Genomic DNA, 10,556 nt, shown 5'->3' on the forward strand with positions numbered 1-10,556 from the left:
GACTCCATAGCTCAGGGGTTAGAGCACTGATCTAATAAACCAGGGGTTGTGGGTTCAAATCTCACTGGGGCCTACTCAAAATTAGCTCAGTGTTTAAATGCAGTGTCAATTAACCAGGGGTTTAATTATAAATATTAAACAGTTCCCAGACTGACTCTGGAACTACAAGCACTGTCTTATCCACATTAAAAGATTACCACATTTAGATTGTATTTGAAGTGCTGTAACCTGCAGATATACAGATTGAAAGTGGGATTGGGCTTGGTCAGTGGGTGTGGGTACAGTGGGCCAAAATGGGTTTCTGCCTTATTCCCTTCTCACTCAATCTCTCGACCTGACTCTCTGTCTGTCTCTAACATCATCATCATCATCGGCAGTCCCTGGGAATGGAGGAGAACTTGCTGCCACTTGGAAACTGAGTCCCCATTTATCCATCCTGTTTGTTGCATCCTCAAAGAATTCCAATAAATTAGTCAAACATGACTTCCCCTTCATCAATCCATGCTGACTCTGCCTGACCGAATCATGCTTTTCCCAATGGCCTGCTCCTAAAGGAGTGAGAGAGAGAGGGAGAAACTGTCGGAAAGGGAATGCTTCCATTACCATAACTAAATCTGCGGGCTGTGTCATCTCCACCCCGGTGGTGGGCAATGGCAGCCTACTGAGAGCATCGGCACAGTTTTCTGTGCCTGGCCTGTGGCGGATGGTGTAGTTGTATGTGGACAACGTGAGCGCCCATCTCTGGATGCGGGCCGATGCATTCGTATTTATCCCCTAATTTTCAGAAAGGAGGGATATAAGTGGCTTGTGGTCGGTTTCCAATTCGAATTTGAGCCCGAACAGATATTGATGCATTTTCTTTACCCCGTAAACACACACTAACGCTTCTCTCTCGATCATACTGTAGGTCCTCTCGGCCTTAGACAGACTTCTGGTTGCATAAGCAACAGGTTGCAATTTCCCAAATTCATTCGCTTGTTACAATACACACCCGACCCCGTACGACGACGCATCACATGCTCGTACCAAACGTTTACATGGATCGTACAACACAAGCAATTTGTTTGAACATGACAGCTTCCTAGCTTTCTCAAAGGCATTTTCTTGGCTTTTACCCCAGACCCATTCATCTCCCTTACGCAGTGGAGGGTGCAGGGGTTCTAACAATGTGCCAAGACCCGGTAAGAAGTTACCAACATAGTTCAGGAGTCCTAGAAACGACCACAGCTCCGTCACGTTCCGTGGTCTCGGTGCCTTCTCGATTGCCCCCGTCTTCGAATCGGTGGGCCTGATGCCGTCCGCCGCGATTCTTCTCCCCGGGAACTCCACTTCAGGCACCGGGAAAACGCACTGCGAGCATTTCAGCCCGAGCCCCACACGATTAAGCCGACTAAGGAGCTCCTCCACGTTCTGCAAATGCTCGACGGTGTCCCGACCTGTAACCAAGATGTCGTCCTGGAAGACCACGGTGCACGGGACCCACTTCAGCAAGCTTTCCGTGTTCCTCTGGAATATCGCCGTGGCTGATCGAATCCCAAACGGGCATCTGTCGTAAACGAAAAGACCTTTGTGCGTGTTGAGGCAGGTGAGGCCTTTCGAAGATTCCACCAGCTCCTGCGTCATGTAGGCCGAGGTCAAGTCCGGCTTCGTGAATGTTTTCCCCCACCGCCACCAGCGTGACAAATAGGTCATCAGCCTTTGGTAGCGGGTATTGATCCTGCAGCAAGAAACGATTGATAGTTACTTTGTAATCACCACAGATTCTGACGGTGCCGTCTCCCTTGAGGATTGGAACGATCAGACTGGCCCACTCATTGAATTCGATCGGCGAAATGATGTCCTCTCGTTGCAGCCTGTCCAGCTCAATGTCCACCCTCTCTCTCACCATGTAAGGTACCGCTCTCACCTTGTGATGGATGGGTCGCGCCCCCGGAATTAAATGGATCTGCACTTTTGCTCCTTGGAACTTCCCGACGCCTGGTTCGAACAGCGAAGGGAACTTGCTTAGGACCTGGGCACATGAGGTGTCGTCGATGGATGTATCTTTCCCAGCCAGCTCCTGCCGAACAGCGTGGGGCCATCGCCCGGTACCACCCACAGTGGTAAATCATGCACCGCTCCATCGTAGGAGATCTTTCCGGTAGCACTGCCGATTACGGGAATCAGTTCCTTTGTGTACGTTCTAAGTTTGGTTCGAATGGGAGTCAGGACTGGCCTTGAAGCCTTGTTGCACCACAACTTATCGAAAGTCTTTTTGCTCATTATGGACTGGCTCGCGCCCGTGTCCAGCTCCCTGGACACCGGGAGCCCATTTAATTCAACCTTCAGCATTATCGGGGGACACTTTGTGGTAAATGTGTGCACCCCATATACCTCTGCCTCCTCGGTCTGAGGCTCTGGTTCATCATGATCCGCCGTGGATCTGTCCTCCTCTGCAACAAGGTGGTTTGCAGGATTAGCAGGGTTTGCAGCTCGCCTGCACACTCGTTGGAGGTGTCCCATTGTTCCACAGCCCTTTCAAACGTATCCTTTGAAGCGGCATGAATGGAATCGATGATCACCCCCACAGCGCCAACAAGGTGTTAATGGCCTTGTATTCATCACCCTTGATGGCGGACTCTGAGTCATCTGTTGACGTGCAGCTACTGGCGTGTAAGTCCTGCCATGTACATTTCGATTCGAAAACAACGTTACTTTGTTCACAGTACTTGTAGCAGCACTAGTGTGCTGGGAAATTTGTTTGATATTGTCACTGGTGGCGATAAACGCCTGGGCTATCGCTATGGCTTTACTCAAGGTTGGGGTCTCTACAGTCAAAAGTTTGCAAAGTATTACTTCATGGCCAATGCCAAGTACAATGAAGTCCCTGAGCATGTGCTCCAAGTGTCCTTCAATTTCGCAATGTCCTGCAAGGCCCCTTAGCTCGGTGACATAACTTGCCACTTCCTGGCCTTCAGACCTCTTGTACGTGTAGAACCGATACCTCGCCATCAGAACACTTTCCTTTGTATTTAGATGCTCGTGGACCAGTGTGCACAACGCATCGTACGACTTGTCTGTGGGTTTTGTTGTAGCGAGCAGGTTTTTCATGAGGCCATATGTTGATGCCCCACAAACGGTGAGGAGGATCGCCCTTGGTTTGGCAGTGTTCGTTTCTTCTTCCAGCTCCTTGGCCACAAAGTATTGCTCAAGTCGTTCTACGAAGGTTTCCCAAACTACTCCCTTCGAAAATTTCTCCAGGATACTCACAGTTCTCCGCATTGTTGCATTGGGGTTCGTCATCTGTATCTCGTCGCCTGTTGTTATGTCTTGAAAAAAGTGTCAGACTAGATGCTGCAAGCTCAAAGTAAGTGCGACCGTAGTCCTTTAGTGCAGATCTCAGAGTGCCTCTCCAGCCTGTGTGGCCTCCTTATATATAGAAGCTCCCAAGGGATTGTGGGCTCCATTTGGACTCCGAGGGATAAGCCCTCTGGTGGTTAGACATGGTAATTACAGGTTTACATACATAACAGAAGGAGTGAGAGAGAGGAGGAAGGGGAGAGAGTTGGGAAGGGGAGAGAGTGGGGAAGGAGTGAGAGAGAGGGGGAAGGGGAAAGAGTGGGGAAGGAGTGAGAGAGGGAGGAAGAGAGAGGGAAAGGGGAAATAGAGGGAGGGAAAGGGGAGATACAGGGAGGGGATGGGGAGAAAGAGAGAGTGGAAGGGGGAGCGAGTGGGGAAGGTGTGAGTGAGGGAAGGGGAGAGAGGGGGAAGGAGAGAGGGTGAGGTGAGGGAAGGGGAAGGAGGGAGTGGGGAATGAGTGAGAGACGGGGAAAATGAGATAGCGGGAAAAGGAGAGAGGGGTGAAAAGATGTAGAACGGGTCGTGATGGGGAAGGGAGAGAGGGATTTGGAAGGGGAGAGAGTGTGTAAGAGAGACGAGAAGAGGAGAGAGGAAAGGGAGAGAGAAAAGTGAAGGAGTGAGAGAGAGGGGCGAAGGAGCGAGAGAGAGGGTAACGAGTGTGTAAGAGCGGGAAGGGGAGAGAGAGAGGGAGGAGAAAGGGGAGAAGGCAGAGGGTGAGAGAGGGGAATGAGTGAGAGATGGGGAAAACAAGATAAAAATGTAGAACAGGTTGTGGAGATGGGGAGGGCAGAGAAAGATTTGGAGCCTCTGCCTCCTCGGTCTGAGGCTCTGGTTCATCGTGTTCCGCCATGGATCTGTCCTCCTCTGCAACATGATGGTTTGCAGGATTAGCAGGGTTTGCAGCTCGCCTGCACATACGTTGGAGGTGTCCCATTGTTACACAGCCCTTGCAAACGTATCCTTTGAAGCGGCATGAATGGAATCGATGATCACCAAGACCACCACAACCTCTGTCGTCGAGCTACAGTACGCGGACGACACCTGAGTCTGCGCACATTCAGAGGCTGAACTCCAGGATATAGTCAATGTATTTACTGAGGCATACGAGAGCTCGGGCCTCACACTAAACATCCGTGAGACAAAGGTCCTCCACCAGACTGCCCTCGCCGCATAGCACTGCCCCCCAGTCATCAAGATCCACGCGTGGCCCTGGACAACATGGACCTTTCCCGAAACCTCTTGAGCCTCCTATCAACAAGGGCAGGCATTGACCACCAGATCCAACACCGCCTCCAGTGCGCCAGTGCAGCCTTCGGCCGCCTGAGGAAAAGAGTGTTTGAAGACCAGGCCCTCAAACCTACCACCCAGCTCATGGTCTACAGGGCTGTAGTGATACCCGCCCTCCTGTATGGCTCAGAGACATGGACCATGTACAGCAGACACCTCAAGTCGCTGGAGAAATACCACCAACGATGTCTCCGCAAGATCCTACAAATGCTGGTAAATATTTTCTGCACCCTCTCTAACAGGCTCGAGGGGCCGAATGGCAGAGACAGAGAGAGACAGAAAGAGAGAGAGAGAGACGTAAAGGGCAGAGAGAGAGACAGAGCGACTGGCAATGAGAGGGGGGAAAATAGAAAGTGAGAATGAAGGGAAAGGCAGAAGCGGAGAGATAGAGAGAAGAATAAAAGAGTGAGAAAGATTGGTGAAGGGGGCAAATAGGAGTCTGTTGTTTCTGGGTTGATTACAGAGCTGTTTAATATTTATTATTAAGACTCTTGTTAATTGACAGTGAGTTTAAATACTGAGCTAATTTTGAGTAGGCCCCACTGAGATTTAAACTCACAACCCCTGGTTTACCAAACCAGGGCTTTATCCCCTGAGCTTTGGAGCTACCTGTTTTGGCATGTGGGTCATTCCCCAGTTAGTGCTGTGTATCAATCTCTGTTTTGTTCTATCTGTCTGTCTGTCTGTCTATCTGTCTGTCTATCTATCTGTCTGTCTGTCTGTCTGTCTGTCTGTCTATCTATCTATCTGTCTATCTATCTATCTATCTATCTATCTATCTATCTATCTATCTATCTATCCATCCATCTATCGATCTGTCTGTCTGTCTGTCTGTCTGTCTATCGATCTATCGATCTGTCTCTCAGGGGTCAAACACATCGCTGAGGGATGCATTATGGGTAAAAACCCCAACTGGTTCATTTTACCCTTCATCACATCCTGGGAATAAAGCAGGAAGTGTGAAATATCGGGTTATATACGGGTGGCTCTGAGACTGGGTGATTCATCCCTGAACAATCATAACAACACAAGAAATAGGAGCAGGAGTGAGAGAGACAGAGAGACAGAGAGACAGAGAGACAGAGCCAGAGTGTGACTGAGTTGCCTTGGGATGTTTTACTACGTGAAAGACTCGATATATCGATGTTGAGAGGTGAATATTGAAGAGACGGAGGCAGGAGTCTGGGGGATGAGACACAATCTGAGCGTTTCACTGACCCCTCCTCATTCTTCAAACACACAGCACTAACTGGGGAATGACCCATAGCTCAGGAGTTAGAGCACTGGTCTCGTAAACCAGGGGTCGTGGGTTCAAATCTCACTAAGGCCCACTCAAAATTGGATCATAATTTAAATTCATTGTCAATTAACAGGAGCTTTAATTATAAATATTAAACAGCTCCCAGACTGACCCTGGAACTTTTTTGTCCACGTTAAAAGATGACCACATTTAAAAAGAACTTGAAGTGCTGTAACCCACAGACCTCGAGCTGGAATGTGGGATAAGGCTGGGTTGCTCTTGGCCGGCCGGTGTGGATACGATGGGCCGAATGGGATTATGCCTCTCCCTTACTCTTTTTCCTTCTCACTCAATCTCTCAACCTGACTTTCTCTTTCTCTCTCACTCTTTGTCTCTAACATCATCAGCATAGGTGTGATATATTCACAGGGCACAGCACACACAGCTTCCTAACATGGCGCGCAGCTCTCTCGGAAGTCTCCGGAAACCCGACGAATTCTGTTTATTATTAACTCTGCACTTGCAGTACACAATACGTCCACATTCGCAATGTGGAGCTACAAACATTACAAGCTGACAGACATTGCAAGAGGCAGTCCCTCGGAATCAAGGAAGACTTGATTCCACTCTGAAAATGAGTTCCCCTTCATCCACCCTGTTGGTTACATCCTCAAAGAATTCCAGCAAATTAGTCAAACATGACTTCCCCTTCATAAATCCATGCTGACTCTGCCTGACCCAATTATGCTTTTCCCAATGGCCTGCTCCTGAAGGAGTGAGAGGAGAGAGGGGGGAGAGGAGAGAGGGGGAAGGGGAGAGAGGGGGAAGGGGAGAGAGAGAGGGGGAAGGGGAGAGAGGGGGAAGGGGAGAGAGGGGGAAGGGGAGAGAGCGATAAGGGGAGAGAGGGGGAAGGGGAGAGAGGGGGAAGGGGAGAGGGGGAAGGGGAGAGAAGTGCAGATCCATTTGCAGACCCCCGAGGCACAGGCCGCTCATCGCGACCACCAGGAGGCGAAGATCAACCGAGCAGCGGTTACAGACGGAGGGTACCCAGCACCCGAAGCCGACGACCTCTTGGCGGCGACGGAAGAGGCTCCAGGTCGACCAAGCGGAGTGGGGCTCCGGCCGAAACCATCCGAATGTGTCTTCCCGACGCCAGAGGCGGAAATCCCTGGGGAGGAAGATGGCGGCAGTCGAGAGAAGCGTCCAGACCACGGGTCGAGAGAAACGTCCAGACCACGGGATGTGGCCGCTACGGAACAGAGGCATGTGTTGGCCAGCGAGGAAGGCCACTGGGTTTGGGGCAAAGGTAAAGGGGGGGGCCGCTGAGAAGGCCAGGAACCCACTATGTTCCAATAAGTTGTTTGCACTGTGGAACCCATGTGAGCGTTCTTTCACGGCCAATGGTGTACTATCATATGGGGTCGGGGGTACGTTAAAACAAGCCAAAGTAGCGGGCAAACAACAACCGGTCGTATATGTATCTGACAAAGTACTTGTAGCAAGTGATGTGTTATCACATTACCGCCTGCTCACGGCGAACCGCCAGACGGGAGTGTTGCAGCTTATCCGTCGCAAAGACGTAATGCTCATCCCATCAGATTGCGCCCCCCCATTGTGGGACAAACCCTGCAACGTGTTACAAAGAAAGGCAGGGAGGCTACACACAGTCGGTGGTGCGGGAACCTCCGTACTACGTCCCAGGATCCACGGGGGACCACACGGCCTCCCGCTACCACTGAAAGTCTCAGGGCCGTATCGGCCCATCCTGGGCTCTCCAGGCCTTAGGGTCAGCGACAATAGTCCGCAGCGGGCAGCCCAGATCACCAAGCCGAGCTCCACACGTGTCGCGGTAGACTCCCTACAGACCCCGGCTGTCCCGGGTTGCTACGCAGTCACCGGACAGAGTCGCTCAGGACCGAGCCTTCCGTCTGCTATCAGCAGAGAATGCACCACGATCGTACGGCCCCCTTCCACGCCACATCAGAATAAGTGACGTGGACAATATTCAGGGCCCCCAGATGGGGCCGAGAGCACTGTGTGAGACAAAGAGGGGAATGGAGTGTGTGTGTGTGTGTGATGAAAATGGAGTGTTTGGTTGTGAAACCATGTACTGAGCAAACGCAGAAAGCGTTTGGACCAGACCAGACTGCAAACTATCGATAAGCAGGCCACCATTGTGAAAGGACCTGGCCACGTCTGTCCCATCACACCAGGCACTCGGCCGGGCAGCAACGTTCCGACCAACTCACCCAGGCCAGGAATTCAAATCAGGTGATCGACCCGGGGACACAGGGCGTCATATCGCCTCAACTTGCAAATAACTGGTACATAAGCCTTTGGAGGGGGCGGGGCGGGGAGTGATGTTATGTATGCACCTAAACCTCACCAATATGTCAGACTTGCCACTAGGGGGCACACCTGTGGGAGGCCTAAGGGTCACTTGTGCACCCTGGGACAAGCAGGTACATAAGGTGATCCACCATGCTGCTTCCCCACTCTGGGGTCTCAATAAAGAGACCAAGGTCACAATAGTTTCAGCTTACGATACGGTCCCGTGGATTTATTCTGAACATAACAGTGATGGGGAGGGCAGAGAAAGATTTGGAAGGGGAGAGAGAGTGTAAGAGAGACAAGCGAGCCTGTTGTTCCAGGGTCGGTCTCAGAGCTGGTTAATATTTATAATTGTTAATTGACAGTGAATTTAAATACAATACTAATTTTGAGTCGGCCCCAGTGAGATTTGAACTCACGACCCCTGGTTTACAAGACCAGTGCTCGAACCCCTGAGCTATGGAGCCGCCTGTTTTGGGAAAAACAGGGGAAGGAGCAGGAAAGAGAGGTGAAGGGAAAAGAGAGAGTGGAAGGAGTGAGAGAGAGGGGCAAGGGGAGGCAGAGAGTGGAAGGGGAGAGAGAGAGAAGGGGAGAGAGAGAGGGAAGGAGTGAGAGAGAGAAGGAGTGAGAGAGAGGGGGAAGAGGAGACAGAGAGGGGAAGGGGAGAGAGAGAGAAGGGGAGAGAGAGGGAAGGAGTGAGAGAGGGGGGAAGGAGTGAGAGAGAGAGAGGGGGAAGGAGTGAGAGAGATTGGAAGGGGAAAAAGAGAGTGGGAGGTGTGAGAGAGTGTGAAAGGGGAATGACTGAGAGACGGGGAAAAGATGTAGAACATGCAATCATGGGAAAAGCAGCAAGAGAGCAGTTTCAGGGTCAGACTCAAAGCTGTTTAATTTTTGTAATTAAATCTCTTGTTAATTGACAGTGTATTTAAATACTGAGCTAATTTTGAGAAGGCCCCCAGTGAGATTCGAACCCATGACCGCTGGTTTATTGGACCACTGCTCTAACCCCTGAGGTATGGAGCCACCTGTTTTGGAAAAGACAGGGGAAGGAGCAGGAAAGAGAGGGGAAGGGAAAAGAGAGAGTGGAAGGAGTGAGAGAGAGGGAATCGAGACAGCGAGAAAGAAAGGAAAAGAAGGGAGGGGATGGAGAGAGAGAGAGTGGAAGGAGGGAAAGAGAGGGCTAGGGGTGGGAGAGAGAAAGGGGCGAAGGGGAGAGAGAGGAAGGAAGAGGAAAGAGATGTTAAGGGGAGAGAGGGGGAAGGAATGAGAGAGATTGGAGGAAATGGGTAGAGGAGAGAGAGGGAAATGGGAGAGTGCGGAAGGGGAGAGAGAGGGGAATGAGTGATAAAGAGAAATGGGGAGAGCGGCAGAATGTGTAGTGATGGGGAAGATAGGGAGAGAGGGAGAATGAGAAAGGGGGCGAAAGGAGAATAGGAGAGCTTTGTGTTTCAGGTTCAGTCTCAGAGCTGGTCAATATTTATCATTAAATCCCTTGTTAATTGACAGTGAATTTAAATACTGAGTTAACTTTGAATAGGCCCCAGTGAGATTTAAACCCACAACCACTAGTTTACTGAACCAGTGCTTTAACCCCTGAACTATGGAGCCACCTGTTCCAGCGAAAACAGGGGAAGGATCAGGAAAGAGAGGGGAAGGGAAAAGGAGTGAGGAGGGAGGGGAAGGAGAGAGAGTGGGGAAGGAGTGAGAGAGTGGGAAGGGGAGACAGCGAGGAAGAGAGGGAGTTGGGGAAAGAGAGGGAGGGGATGGAGAGCGAGAGTGTGAAATGGGGGGAGAGAGGGGAAGGAGTGGGAGAGAGAGGGTGGAAGGGGAGAGAGATGTTAAGGGGAGAGACGGGGAAGGAGTGAGAGAGAGAGGGGGGAGGGCAGAGAGGGGGAGAACCTGAAAGGAAAGGGAAAAGAGAGAGACGGGAGTGTAAGGGTGTGGTGATGGTCCCGGGGGTCAGGTTCACCTCTGACCTACTTGAGCGGTTCGAATCGTCCCCCACTCCCTTGGGTTCGGGACTCTGGATTTATTTGGGGGGTGTGACAAAGTGCAAAGGTCACTGGTTTGGTGCAAAAGAACTTTGATTTTATTAAAGACAAGAAAATACAATGTCAAACCTTATAATCGCTCGAATAAAGAACAATACATTACACATTCAAAGGGGGTGCACAGTATAATTACACCTCCCACCTCCCCATACCTAATCCTAGCTAGGTTAGACTCCAGGGCAGGCAGGGACTATGCTTACCAATCCTTTCTGGTCAGTTAGCGGTAGTTCACGGTTTCGGGGTTCCTTGAATTGTGTAGGTTCTGCTTGCCGTACCCCGAACGTCGGAGAAGACTTTTAGCTGCGTAA

At 50.9% G+C, this 10,556-nt stretch overlaps 2 non-coding genes across 2 annotated transcripts; one reads left to right on the plus strand and one right to left on the minus strand.

Annotated features, from left to right (window-relative positions):
* Positions 1-73, plus strand: trnai-aau (transfer RNA isoleucine (anticodon AAU)). Its single transcript has one exon. It is a non-coding gene; the product is annotated as a tRNA-Ile (tRNA).
* Positions 74-8,591: 8,518 nt separating this feature from the next.
* trnat-ugu (transfer RNA threonine (anticodon UGU)) lies at positions 8,592-8,664 on the minus strand. Its single transcript has one exon. It is a non-coding gene; the product is annotated as a tRNA-Thr (tRNA).
* Between the last annotated feature and the right edge of the window lie 1,892 nt (positions 8,665-10,556).

Source organism: Pristiophorus japonicus, unplaced genomic scaffold (assembly GCF_044704955.1).
Source record: "Pristiophorus japonicus isolate sPriJap1 unplaced genomic scaffold, sPriJap1.hap1 HAP1_SCAFFOLD_494, whole genome shotgun sequence".
NCBI lineage: Eukaryota > Metazoa > Chordata > Chondrichthyes > Pristiophoridae > Pristiophorus > Pristiophorus japonicus.